Here is a 14948-nt window from a genome sequence, read left to right as displayed (position 1 = left end):
GGCGAGCACAATGCCAAAAATAAAGAATTTTACTCTCTATGTTTTGAGTACCATTGGAGGAATATAAGGAGGGTGCTAGAAAACCAATAAACCAAAGATGTGTACTGCATTCTGTTAAAACGACGATTGGTGGGCACAGTACTTCCTGATACATGGCTATCTCTATTGTAGTAGGGCACAACTTTCACAATAAAATTCCAAAACAAAAAAAGGAGTGTTCTCTAAAGACGTAGTGTGTCCACAAAGAAAATGAAAAAAGACATCAGTGCAACACGTGCCCTAAAAATATTGTTCTGTGAATAAATGATTACTTCAAGGCATACCAAGCATTAAAACATTATTATATTAATTAACTCATTATTTTACATTGAATTATATCGGGATATGCACCAGAGAGCTAAAATGTGAATATTCTACATTGAAATACTAGTAAAACCCAAACAAGCCTACTCATGTGAAATTGCAGTACATTTTTCTTTCCGGTCACAGTTTTCCCAAATAGCAGTTTATGTCCTCTTATCCAAGACAACCTGCCGTACAGGAAATGTTACTTGTATATTGAAAACGATATTTAATCCACTCGGCAGTCAGAATGTTTTAGAGCAGGATATATAGATAGGTTTGTTAGAGAAGAGAAGTTAGAGAAATTGTATTTTATTCACGGTAAACTGCTGTATCTATACGAGTCTAGGAGCAGTGACTTACAGTCTTTCCTGTATGACTGCGTAATCGATCAGAGGTAACTGGCAAACACTGAATAGGACTGCCCACTGGACTTACATGGACACAAACACTACAAATTTCAACGAATAAAACAATACAGGTAACAGTATATTGAACCTTTTCTTACAAAGATAAAACTTTGCAGGAACCACCCTTATTAGACTGCAGAGAACTGTGGTAAAGCCCTATCAAACTGTTTGGGACATCTGAATGAATGATTGTACATAGGAGAACAGAGAGTCCTCAGTGGTTGATACCTTTTAATGGCTAACTGAAAAGATGGTAATAATTGCAAGCTTTCGAGACTACTCAGGTCTCTTCATCAGGCATGGTATAACACAAAATCTGAAGAGTCACGTATTTATACACAACAGGACTTAGAATAGTGCACTATTCTAAGTCCTGTTGTGTATAAATACGTGACTCTTCAGATTTTGTGTTATACCATGCCTGATGAAGAGACCTGAGTAGTCTCGAAAGCTTGCAATTATTACCATCTTTTCAGTTAGCCATTAAAAGGTATCAACCACTGAGGACTCTCTGTTCTTTTAAACAATTTTTTTATCTCTACTGGCTAACACGGTACAAAGATATATTTTACTTGTACATAGGAGAAAAGGTGAATCTACCACGAGTCTTGTGTCACAGCACCAGTAAAGCATCCTTAGACCCAGGGCCGGCGCCAGCACCCGGCAAACCCGGTCAAATGCCGGGGGCCCTGAGCTGCCGAGGGGGGCCCACTCGCGGTATCAGGAGTGGCGCACCGCTACTCAGGGGGGCCCGGTGGCCGCGCTGTCACCGCCCCCCGCCGAGGATCGCGCTTTCAATTGCATCGGCATCGCAGGTGCCGATACAATTGAGAGCAATGATGAGAGAGTGAGCGGCGCGCTCTCTCTCTTATCATTCTCCCCGCTGTGACTGTCAGCGTTCTGACAGCTCTGCAGAGGACCGCGGTGACGTCATCACTGCGCGCCTGCTGAGAGGTCAGAGCGAGCGACAGCAATGGACAACGCGCCGAGGAGACCGGATCAGCGGGGGAACGTGGAGAAGTGAGCCGCCCCTCTACTGACACTGGGCTCCCCTGACTCACAGGCCGGCCACTACACAGCAGCACTAGTACACATAGGGGTCCGGCAGCCGCTCTGCAGAGCCGACTGCCAGGCCCCTATGTGTAGTGCCGCTGTGTAGTGGCCGACAATGCAACCGTCAGGGGGCCGGGCTGTGAGTCAGGGGAGCCCAGTGTCAGTAGAGGGGCCCCTGACCTGGAGAGGCCACCAGCCGTGTCTGAACTGCAGCAGAGCAGGAGTGCTCCTGACCTGCACAGAAGACGGAATAAGCCATCCTGCAGGACCTGCGATGATGTCACGCCCATGTGACTGTGTAGCACAGGATGCCGGGCAGAAAGCAAGAGATACTGAATCCTGACGAAGATTTGGACACATGACTGGTAATAAGAAAAGAGGCGACATGAGGGGAAAGGGGGCTGCAGGGTGAGTGGCATATGAGGGCTGCAGACTGTGACAGAAGGATGTGAAGAGGTGCAGAGTGTTTGAGAGGGGTAAGTTGGGGTACAGGCAGGGTGAGATGTGTGGGTAGGGTGTGTGAGATATGGGGGTGTAGTGTGTGTGATCTGGGGGGTGCAGGCTGTGTGAGATGTGGGGGTGCAGGCTGTATGGGGAGCAGGGTGTGTGAGATATGGGGGTGTAGTGTGTGTGATCTGGGGGGTGCAGGCTGTATGGGGAGCAGGGTGTGGGAGATATGGGGGTGCAGGCTGTGAGATGTGGGGGTGCAGGCTGTATGGGGTGTGTGAGATATGGGGGCAGGGGAGTAACTACCGCGGTCGCAGGGGTCGGAAGGAGAAGAGAGGTACTTGTTTTTTTTATTTTGCTGGCTTCATGACACATGGAGGCCTGGGGGTGCTGGCTGCATGATACATGGAGGTCTATGGGACTACATAATAAACATGAAGGACACCTTATACATGGACTATAGCGGTGCATTATACATGGAGGAGTATGGGGCTGCATAATACAATATGATGATTTATGGCGCTACATTATAATACATATAGGACTATGGGGGCTACATTATAATATATGGAGGAATATGGAGGCTACCTTATACATGGACTATGGGGGTACATTATAAAACATGGAGGACTATGTGGTGCAGTATAATATATGGAGAACTATGGGGTGAATTATAATACATGGAGGACTATGGGAAATGCATTATAATACATGGAGGACTATGGGGTGCATTATAATATATGAAGGGTTATCTGGGACCCTTTATACTATATGGAAGGCTATGTGGGGGCCATTATAGTATTTGGAGAACTATATACAAGGGGGGGACAAAGATACAAGTATGGGATGGAAATGTTTTGTCCTGAGGGAAAAAGGCTCTTTTCCTCAGCACCCAGCTTTCCCATGCTCTTCTGTACATCTCTCAGCACCCAGCTTTCCCATGCTCTGATATGGGAAAGCTGGGTGCTGAGGGAAAGATGTATAGCAGAGCATGGGGAAGCTGGGTGCTGAGGACAAGATGAATATCAGAACATGGGAAAGCAGGGTACTGATAGAGGGATTTCAGATCATGGGAAATCTGGGTGCTGAGGGTAAGAGCCAAGTGTCAGCGTCATTATCCTGTACCCCAAGTGTCAGTGTCATTATTCCGTACCCTAAGTGTCGGTGTACGTGGAGGGGGGCCCCGGTCCAAATTTTGCACCAGGGCCCATCAAACTCTAGTTACACCACTGAGTATTAATCACTGTATTCTACATGAGGGTGCCTACTTCTATCTGGCTCTGCACTGTGCTGTATACAGGCTGTGCTATGTTATATAGCACAGCCTGTATATAGCACAGTGCAGAGCCAGATAGCAATAGGCACCCTCATGTAGCATACAGCTTGTATATAGCCTATATACAAGCTGTATGCTACATGAGGGTGCCTATTGCTATCTGGCTCTGCACTGTGCTATATACAGGCTGTGCTATATACAAGCTGTATGCTACATGAGGGTGCCTAATGCTATCTGGCTCTGCACTGTGCTGTCTGGGTCTGCACTGTACTATATAGGTCTGTGTACTACATGAGGATACCTAATGCTATCTGGCTCTGCACTGTGCTATATAGGTGCTGTGTACCATATGAGGGTGCCTAATGCTATCTGGCTCTGCACTGTGAAATATAGGGGCTGTATACTACATGAGGGTGCGTAATGCTATCTGACTCTGCAATGTACTATATAGGGGCTCTGCACTACATGAGGGTGCTTAATGCTATCTGGCTCTGCACTGTGGTATATAGGGGCTGTGTACTACATGAGGGTGCCTAATGCTATCTGGCTCTGCACTGTGGTATTTAGGGGCTGTATACTACATGAGGGTGCCTAATGCTATACAGTTAGGTCCAGAAATATTTGGACAGTGACACAAGTTTTGTTAGTTTAGCTGTTTACAAAAACATGTTCAGAAATACAATTATATATATAATATGGGCTGAAAGTGCACACTCCCAGCTGCAATATGAGAGTTTTCACATCCAAATCGGAGAAAGCGTTTAGGAATCATAGCTCTGTAATGCACAGCCTCCTCTTTTTCAAGGGACCAAAAGTAATTGGACAAGGGACTCTAAGGGCTGCAATTAACTCTGAAGGCGTCTCCCTCGTTAACATGTAATCAATGAAGTAGTTAAAAGGTCTGGGGTTGATTACAGGTGTGTGGTTTTGCATTTGGAAGCTGTTGCTGTGACCAGACAACATGCGGTCTAAGGAACTCTCAATTGAGGTGAAGCAGAACATCCTGAGGCTGAAAAAAAAGAAAAAATCCATCAGAGAGATAGCAGACATGCTTGGAGTAGCAAAATCAACAGTCGGGTACATTCTGAGAAAAAAGGAATTGACTGGTGAGCTTGGGAACTCAAAAAGGCCTGGGCGTCCACGGATGACAACAGTGGTGGATGATCGCCGCATACTTTCTTTGGTGAAGAAGAACCCGTTCACAACATCAACTGAAGTCCAGAACACTCTCAGTGAAGTAGGTGTATCTGTCTCTAAGTCAACAGTAAAGAGAAGACTCCATGAAAGTAAATACAAAGGGTTCACATCTAGATGCAAACCATTCATCAATTCCAAAAATAGACAGGCCAGAGTTAAATTTGCTGAAAAACACCTCATGAAGCCAGCTCAGTTCTGGAAAAGTATTCTATGGACAGATGAGACAAAGATCAACCTGTACCAGAATGATGGGAAGAAAAAAGTTTGGAGAAGAAAGGGAACGGCACATGATCCAAGGCACACCACATCCTCTGTAAAACATGGTGGAGGCAACGTGATGGCAAGGGCATGCATGGCTTTCAATGGCACTGGGTCACTTGTGTTTATTGATGACATAACAGCAGACAAGAGTAGCCGGATGAATTCTGAAGTGTACCGGGATATACTTTCAGCCCAGATTCAGCCAAATGCCGCAAAGTTGATCGGACGGCGCTTCAGAGTACAGATGGACAATGATCCCAAGCATACAGCCAAAGCTAGCCAGGAGTTCATGAGTGCAAAAAAGTGGAACATTCTGCAATGGCCAAGTCAATCACCAGATCTTAACCCAATTGAGCATGCATTTCACTTGCTCAAATCCAGACTTAAGACGGAAAGACCACAAACAAGCAAGACCTAAAGGCTGCGGCTGTAAAGGCCTGGCAAAGCATTAAGAAGGAGGAAACCCAGCGTTTGGTGATGTCCATGGGTTCCAGACTTAAGGCAGTGATTGCCTCCAAAGGATTTGCAACAAAATATTGAAAATAAAAATATTTTGTTTGGGTTTGGTTTATTTGTCCAATTACTTTTGACCTCTTAAAATGTGGAGTGTTTGTAAAGAAATGTGTACAATTCCTACAATTTCTATCAGATATTTTTGTTCAAACCTTCAAATTAAATGTTACAATCTGCACTTGAATTCTGTTGTAGAGGTTTCATTTCAAATCCAATGTGGTGGCATGCAGAGCCCAACTCGCGAAAATTGTGTCACTGTCCAAATATTTCTGGACCTAACTGTATGTGTCTGCATTGTGCTATACGTGGGCTGTATACTACATGAAGGTGCCTAATGCTATCTAGGTCTGCATTGTGCTATATGGGGGCTGCTTAATGTTATATGGGGGCTGCATAGTGAATATGGGGGCTACATAATACTATATGGAGGACAATGGGGGCTTCATAACACAATATGGGGGCTGCAAACTACTATACCCCTAGAGTTGTATGTCCCCTCCACCCAGGTGCTGTATACCCCCTCAGAGCTGTATGTTCCCTCCACCCAGGTGCTGTATACCCCCTCAGAGCTGTATGTCCCCCCCCACCCCAGAGCTGTATACTCCCAGAGCTGCATGTCACCCCCCACCTCACAGCTGTTTGTCCCCCCCCACCTCAGTCACTGCCCTCCTCTAGAGCTGTATGCCCCCCATTGCTGTATACCCTTTCCTCAGTAATATATATTCCCCCAGTAATGTGTTTGTCCCCAGCCTCTCTTGTGATGTATATACAGCAGTGTTAGTGTGCTCTATGTGCGGCCATGTCTGTTAGACAAGCCGGGAGGTGAATGAGGCTGTTGCCGGCTTCCCAATATTAGAAATATATATACAGGATAAATATATAAAAATAATGTGTGTGTGTGTGTGTGTGTGTGTGCGCGCATGTATGATGTGTATCTATGTATGTCAGTGTATATGACTGTGTCTAGATTTATGTTTATTTATGTGTTTTTGTGAATTTCTCTTTAACCCCTTAAGGACGAAGCCAGATTTGTACTTAATGCCCAGGCCATTTTTTGCAATTTTGACCAGTGTCCCTTTATAAGGCTATAACTGTGGAACGCTTCAATGGATCCCGGTGATTCTGAGATTGTTTTTTCGTGACATATTGGGCTTCATGTTAGAGGTAAATTTAGGATGATACTTTTTTATTTTATTTGTGAAAAAATCTGAAATTTGACAAAAAAATTAAAAATTTTGCAAGTTTCAAACTTTTAATTTTTATGCCCATAAACCGGAGAGTTATGTCACACAAAATAGTTAATAAATAACATTTCCCACTTGTCTACTTTAGATCAGCACAATTTTTGAAACAAAATTTTTTGGGGTTAGGAAGTTAGAAGGGTTCAAAGTTCATCAGCAATTTCCCATTTTTTCATCAAAATTTACAAAACCATTTTTTTAGGGACCACATCACATTTGATGTGACTTTGAGAGGCCTAGGTGACAGAAAATACCCAAAAGTGACACCATTATAAAACCTGCACTCCTCAAGGTACTCAAAACCACATTCAAGAAGTTCATTAACCCTTCAGGTGCTTCACAGGAACTAAAGTAATATGGAATGAAAAAAAATAAAAATTAACATTTTACCTAAAAATGTTACTTTAGCACTAATTTTCTTACTTTTTCAAGAGGTAACACCAAAAATTGGACCTCACACTTTGTTACCCACTTTCTTATGAGCGCGCCGATACCCCACATGTGGTCAGAAACCTTTGTTTGGGTAAATGGGAGGGCTTGGAATGAAAGGAGCAATATTTGAATTTTGGAAAGCAAAGTTGGCTGAAACAGATTGCGGGCACCATGTTGCTTTTACAGATCCCCTAAGGTACCTAAACAGCAGGAACCCCCCTCAAGTGACCCCATTTTGGAAACTAGACCCCTTAAGGCTCCTATCGAGGGGTATACTGAGCATTTTGGACCCACAGGTACTTCACAGATTTTGATAACGTTACTTTGTCATATTGAAAATTGTAATTTGTTTCTCAAAAATGTTGCTTTAGCATCAATTCTCTCACTTTTTCAAGAGGTAATTCCAAAAATTTGACCCAAATGTTTGTTACCCACTTTTTTATGAGCGCGGTGATACCTTACATGTGGTCTGAAACCTTTGTTTGGACAAATGGGAAGGCTTGGAACGAAAGGAGCAATATTTGAATTATGGAAAGGAAATTTGGCTGAAAAAGATTGCGGGCACCATGTTGCATTTGGAGGACCCCTAAGGTACGTAAACAGCAAAAAAACACCACAAGTGACCCCATATTGGAAACTAGGCCTCTCAAGGAATTTATCTAGATGTTTGGCGAGTACCCTGAACCCCCAGGTGCTTTACAGAAGTTTATAACGTTGAGCCATGAAAATAAAAAAATAAAATTTTACCACAAAATTGTTACTTCAACCAGGTAGCTTTTTTTTTCACAAGGGTAACAGGAAAAAAATCACCATGAAATGTATTCTGCAATTTCTCCTGAGTTTGGTGATATCTTATATGTGGTGGAAATCAACTGTTTGGGCACACGGCAGCTCTTGGAAAGGAAGGAGTGCAATTTGACTGAACATTTGGCTGGAATAATTAGTGGACGCTATGTCGCATTTGGAAAGCCCCTAAAGTACCTAAACAGTGGAGGCCCCCCACAAGTGACCCCATTCTGGAATCAAGAAACCTCAAGGGTTTTATCTAGGTGTATATTGAGCATTTTGAATCCACGAATACTTCACAGAATTTGATAAGCTTAGGTTGCCATATTGAAAATTTTCATTTTTTTCACAAAAATGTTTCTTTAGCATCACATTTCTCACTTTTTCAAGAGGCAACAACAAAACGTGGACCCCACAGTTTGTTATCCAATTTCTTGTGAGCGCAGGGATACCCCATATGTGGCCAAAAACCTCTGTTTGGATATATGGGAGGGCTTGGAATGGAAGGAGCACCATTTGAATTTTGGAAAAGTTGAAATAAATTGCGCGCACCATGTCACATTAGCAGGGCCTCTTGGGTACCTATACATTAGAAACCCCACACAAGTGACTCCATTTTGGAAACTGGACCCCTCAAGGATTTTATTCAGAAGTATAGTAAGCATTTTGAATCCACAGGTACTTCACAAAAATGTTGCTGTAGCAACAAATTTCTCTCTTTTAGGCTATGTGGCCATGATCCAGCGACACGGCGTCCAGTACACAGTGTCAGCCTTCCTGCAGAGATGTGAGTGTTGTCCACGGGAGAATGCAGCTGCCCATGCCCACGATTTGGGTTCAGGCTGCTGTGGAGCTCTATGCTACCTGCAGAGCACACTCATCTCCGCAGCATAAATTGACATGCTGAGGCTCGGGAAGCTGCGCCACAGGTCGGTTTATGCTGTGGAGAAAAGAAGCACAGTGGGCACGGGATTTCTAAAAATCCTTCCACTGTGCTTCTACTGCACAACGCAGCGTTATGGACGCAGGAAAAACACTCTGCGTCCAAAACGCTACAAACCCTGATTGTGGGCGCACAGCCTAAAATGCTACAATGGATGAATGGATAGATGTCAAACATATATAACGTCCCACCCCCCTGCATATTCTAAGCTGGCGCCCTTTAGTGCCTTTCATGTGGCACTAAAGGGTGCCTAGCCTTGTATTTAGCCCAAAAAGAAAAAAAAATAATTAAAATAAATGACGTGGGGTCCCCCCTATTTTTGATAGCCAGCTAGGGTAAAGCAGACAGCTGTAGCCTGCAAACCACAGCTGACAGCTTCACCTTGGCTGGTGATCAATTTGGAGGGCTCCCCAAGCTGTTTTTTTTTTTTAATTATTAATAAATAAATAATTAAAAAAAACAAACAAACGTGGGGTCCCCCCAAATTAGATCACCAGCCAAGGTGAAGCTGACAGCTGGGGTCTGGTATTCTCAGGATGGGAAGAGCCATGGTTATTGGACTCTTCCCAGCCTAAAAATAGCAGACCGCAGCCGCCCCAGAAGTGGCGCATCCATTAGATGCGCCAATTCTGGCGCTTCGCCCCAGCTCATCCCGTGCCCTGGTGCGATGGCAAACGGGGTAATAACTGGGGTTGATACCAGGTGTGTAATGTCACCTGGCATCAAGCCCAGCAATTAGTTATGTCACGGCGTCTATCAGATAGCCGACATAACTAATTGACAGTAATAAAAAAATAATTGACAACAAAAAAAAATTTATTTGAAAAAACACTCCCCAAAACATTCCCTGATTGACCAATTTATTGAAAGGAAAAGAAAAAAAAAATCCGCTGTAATCCATTTGGACGTCCCACGTCGACTCTGGACCTTCTAGAATATGGGGGACACGTTCAGGGAACGTATCCCCCATTTTCTAGGTGTGAGGACCCTCCATTTGAGGAGAGTGGGTGCAATGAATCTGCACCCACCCTCCCTGGGTCACAGCTCCACACACAGTGCCGAGCAGCAGCAGCAGCCAGCGTCCTGAACACAGGAAGCTGTCAGCTGCTCGGCACATGTGACCGGCGTCTGCTGAGAAGGAGGCGGAGGAGGGGGCTGCGGGGGATCAGCGCTCCGACAGGTACGTATGACACCGGGGAACACCGGGGGGGATAGGGGGGGACCCGGCAGGGCCTAGGGAGCAGGTTTCTGTCGTATGTGTTATGGCACATACGACAGAAACCATAGGAACAGTGTAAATGCGGCCGGCGCGCTGCTGTGCTCGCCCGGTGCGCGCGGCCATCTTGGATTTTCGGGAGGGGGTTGGGGGACGGGGGGGGGCACTTTGGGGATACCGAGGGGACCGGAGGGAACCGGGAAAAAGATTTATCTCCCATCTGGCATGTTTGATCAAGCCAGATGGGAGATAAATCATTTTTTACCGGCGCGGTCATTTACTATAACCTGATCATCGGTATACGGTGTATACTGGTCATCAGGTGAGCGGGGACCGGAAAAACCGGCCAGAATCATGATCTCCAGGGTCTCAGCTACCCCCGGCAGCTGAGACCCCGGAAATTTTCTGACTCTGGGGGGCGCTAGACCCTTTTTTCCGACCGCCGTTAAAAAGCGGCAGTTTGGAAGAAGTACCCTAATTTGTCGCCGTTAAAAGGCGTATCGGCGGTCGTTAAGGGGTTAAATAAGTATGCGTACATATGCCTGTATATGTATGTATCTGTGCATGTCTATGTGTGGATGGGGCCCACTGAGACTCTTTCGCCCAGGGCCCACAAAAACCTGGAGCCGGCCCTGCTTAGACCACCCATGTGTGGGGTTGCTTTCATCCAAGGCAGTGAGCTTACTCACAATTTTCCTTAAAAACACTGTCATAAATAAAAATGGTATGTAAATGATACGCCCGCACCGGGGCCGTGGGGTGACTTGTTACTGGCCGGCGGTTCTGGCTCTGTGGGCACTGCAGTGGCGTGGGCCGGTTCCGTGACCCTGGTGGTGTCAATCAAAAGGGGATGAATGGATGATGGGGATGGTAGTTCGTGACACCACCTGTGCCGCCACGGCGGGATGGGGCTCCCCGGGGCAGATGGTGACGCCGCTTAGGTGGTGTAGCTGTCCACAGGTGAACCCTGTATCAGTGCCCGTGAACCCTGTTGGGTGGCGTGAAGCTCTATCCCTTGGTACTTTTGGGTCACCTTCCAGTGAATTTGTGTGCAGTATATGGCTGTGATGCTTGGTGTCACCCCAGCTGTTGGTTTTGCTAGCGGAGCCCATAGGTTATACTCCTCTAGCCTAGGGACCAATCCCCATGGTGCGACCTAGTCCTTCCACCTGTAGATTATGTGTGGAATAAGGCCACGGAAGGTTAGCTCCCATGATCTCTAGGATCCTTTCTGTTGGTGCCCGGACCGAGTGGTACCTGCTCCAGGCTGCGGGACTTAGCTCCTCCACTGCTCCTTCTTCTCTCTCCACACTCCACACTGTGTTCCCACTTTGTAGTCTTGTGTTCCCACTCCTACGACTCCACCCCCCAGCCTGGTTTCAGGTATAATCATGCTCTCTGCCATGTCTGATGAAGTGTTTCTGAGCCTGGGTGTTGTGCTTCTATGTGAACCGGTGTTGCCCTCCTCCTTACCCGAGATGGAATACCACACCTCTCGATGAGGTGCAGTACCTCTGTGGAGACTGAAGCCTCAGGGGCACCACACAAACATAAACCAAGAGTAACTTCTCCGATGAACAATGTTTCCAGCATGATGGAGTACAATAATACATGACAAAGGTGACAACAAAGTCTTTTGGTGAAGAAAACATTGAAATTTTGGGTCCATGGACAGGAAAAACAGAGATTGTGATAAACTCCAAGCTCTGCTTACACGAGAATGGGTTGTCATTATTGAGGATTTGGCCAAGAAGCTGATATCCAGCTGCCGGGGAGAATTGCAGAAGTCTTAAAAATTTAGGGTCAACACTATAAATTTTGAGTCTTTACATAAACTTAATATATTTGTTAGTAAAAGTGTAAAGACCTATGAAATGCTTGTAATTGTACTCCAGTAACTATGGAAACATCTGAGTAAATGATCTAAAAACACTGAGGCGGCAAACTTTGTGAAAAGTAAAATTTGAGTCAGTCTTAAACTTTTTGGCCACAACTGTACATATACAGCTTGAGTGATTCCATGCACAGTTAACTGATCACAAGCATGAGCCTTTTTTTTCTTAGGAAGAAGATAAATCAGTTCAGTTTCCTTTACATACTGGTAGGCATCAGTTTTATTATTTTTCTTTTATGATTAATCATGTTTACATAAATATTTATTTTGAGGATGGCTATGGGTTTGGATGATGGTTCCTCTGAAACTTCTGTGGTTAACCATTTCCATTACATAAGGATTACAGTGGGACACTTTCCACTGTTAACAGTACTATTGCTCTTAATTTACCTACAGAGATAAAACTTGAAGCTTCTGAGTAATATGTTCAGGTAATATGTCTATTATGTAATATCTATAACAGAGCTCTCGAAGTTTTGAACTTGATTTATAGTACTCTTTTTCTGATATGAGAGAGCGACCATTTAGTCCTCCTCCAACTTTAGATCTCAGATGCAATTGCAACCTCTGCACCCGATATAGTCACTCCCTTGTTAACCCTCCGAATACTTTAGTACTATAGTATCTATTGGCTTTTCTAAGAGGCATAACTTATGCGGGCGTCACATGAGATGATCTATCGTGCGATCGCACGAGCGATCTCACCCGCCCCCGTCATTTGTGCGTCACGGGCAATTAGTTGCCCGTGGCACACAAAGTCGTTAAACCCCCGTCACACGTACTTAGCTGCTGAGCGACGTCGCTGTGGGCGGCAAACATCCACTTCCTGAAGGGGGAGGGACGTTCGGTGTCACAGCGACGTCACACAGCAGCCGCCCAATAGAAGCGGAGGGGTGGAGATGAGCGGGACGTAAACATCCCGCCCACCTCCTTCCTTCCGCATTGCTAGCAGGACGCAGGTAAGCTGTGTTCATCGTTTCCGGGGTGTCACACGGAGCGATGTGTGCTACCCCGGGTACGATGAACAACCGGCGCAGAGAAGAAGAAACGGCTTTTTGAAAATGAGCGACCTGTCAACGAGCTATGATAAGGTGAGTATTTTTGCTCGATCACCGTCGCTCATAGCTGTCACACGCTACGATATATCACACGATGCCGGATGTGTGTCACTTACGACGTGACCCTGCCGACATATTGCACAATATATCGTACCGTGTGACGCCCGCATTAAGTTGGTACACTTTTTAATGTTTTTTTAATGTTATGATTAGTGATAGGTGAATATACTAAAATATTCGGGTTCAGATTATTTGTCTTGTATATTTTGTGAATTTGTCACGAATAGCGAATCTAATACAAGTCAATGGGAAACACAAATAATTTTCCAGTGGATTCTCCCAGGATGTTTGGCAGGGCTGTAAAAGTGCTGAAATGGATGGAAAAGTGCTGAAATTGAATTGGAACAGCATGGAGAAGATGCCTGGATGCATCTCTAAAACACAGATCGCTTCTGGGAACAATGTCGTCATAGTATTGCGCCACTTTGATGATGTGGTCCCCTGCCTATTTGTGATAAATGTAAAAGCACATATGTGAAGATAAAAATTAAAATTTAATATTTGTTAAAATTTGAGTGAATTCAAACAATAAATGAAAGGACATATATCCTACACCACAAAATTAAGATTACGGTATTGTAAGAAGGTATCCTATATAGTGACACATAATAATGACAGTGGTCAAAATTATCCTACAGATTGACATTTTTTACATTACATGTACATGTATATAAAATTGAGCAAACAAATACATTTCAACTGATAGCCCACTAAGTTTCCTACACCTAAGGATGGGAATACGCTGGGCCTGGTCTTCTCCCGCCTCTACACACTTCATGACTTTACTAATTCCCCTCTCCCACTCTCTGACCATAACCTTCTCTCCTTTTCTGTCAAAAACTGCCTCCACACCCGGGATGCCCCCACTTGTCCCCCATACAGAAATCTAAGAGCCATCAATACCCAGCAGATTATGAATAATTTGCAGTCATACTTGACTCTCATCTCCTTCCTCTCCTGTGCAGACTCTGCAGTGTCACATTATAACAAGACATTGAAGAGCGCCCTGGATAAAGCTGCAGCAGCTACATGCAGAAAAAAAACCACTCAGGCAGCGGCAACGCTGGCACACGCTTCAAACACGTTTCCTCCAGCGCTGTTCAAGGTGTGCAGAGTGTCTGTGGAGAAAATCCCATTCAGCAGAAGACTTCATCCACTACAAGTTCATGCTCAAAACCTAAAACTCTGCTCTCCATTTGGCCAAACAAGTTTACTTTACCACCCTCATCCCATCTCTAGACAATTCTAAATGACTCTTTGAAACCTTCCAGTCCCTTCTGAGCCCTAAAGCACAGACCCCGATCACCAACCTCAGCTCTGATGATCTGGCCATTTTCTTCTTACAAAAGATCAACTACATCTGTCAGGACATTTTGGAAAAATCCCCTCAGAGTCTGGATCTCCTCCCCTCCCGCACCTCAAGCTCACTTTCAATATTCGAGCCTATCACAGAAGAAGTGACCGGGTCCTCGCTTCTTGTCGCCCGACAACCTCCACCAGTGACCCTATCCCCTCACATCTCCGTCAGGCTCGCTTGCCAGCTGCCACTACCAAATATCCGCAGAAATAAGATTTATCAACATTGTATCATCATGACAGTCCCTTAGGTGACTTATCAAATAGGGACCACTCAGATCCATTGATTTACATGTTAGTGAGAAAAATTTATGATTTATGATGATCTTAGACTAACATCCTCCATAATACGAGCCTCTCACCTCCGTATCCAAGCTTTTTCTCGTGCCACGCCAGTTTTCTGGAATGCACTACCCCAAAGAATGTGACTAATATCCAGCCCCCGAGTTTTTAAGCGTGCATG

This window comes from Anomaloglossus baeobatrachus, chromosome 1 (genome assembly GCF_048569485.1).
Source record: "Anomaloglossus baeobatrachus isolate aAnoBae1 chromosome 1, aAnoBae1.hap1, whole genome shotgun sequence".
Classification (NCBI taxonomy): domain Eukaryota; kingdom Metazoa; phylum Chordata; class Amphibia; order Anura; family Aromobatidae; genus Anomaloglossus; species Anomaloglossus baeobatrachus.
This window is presented reverse-complemented; position numbering follows the sequence as displayed.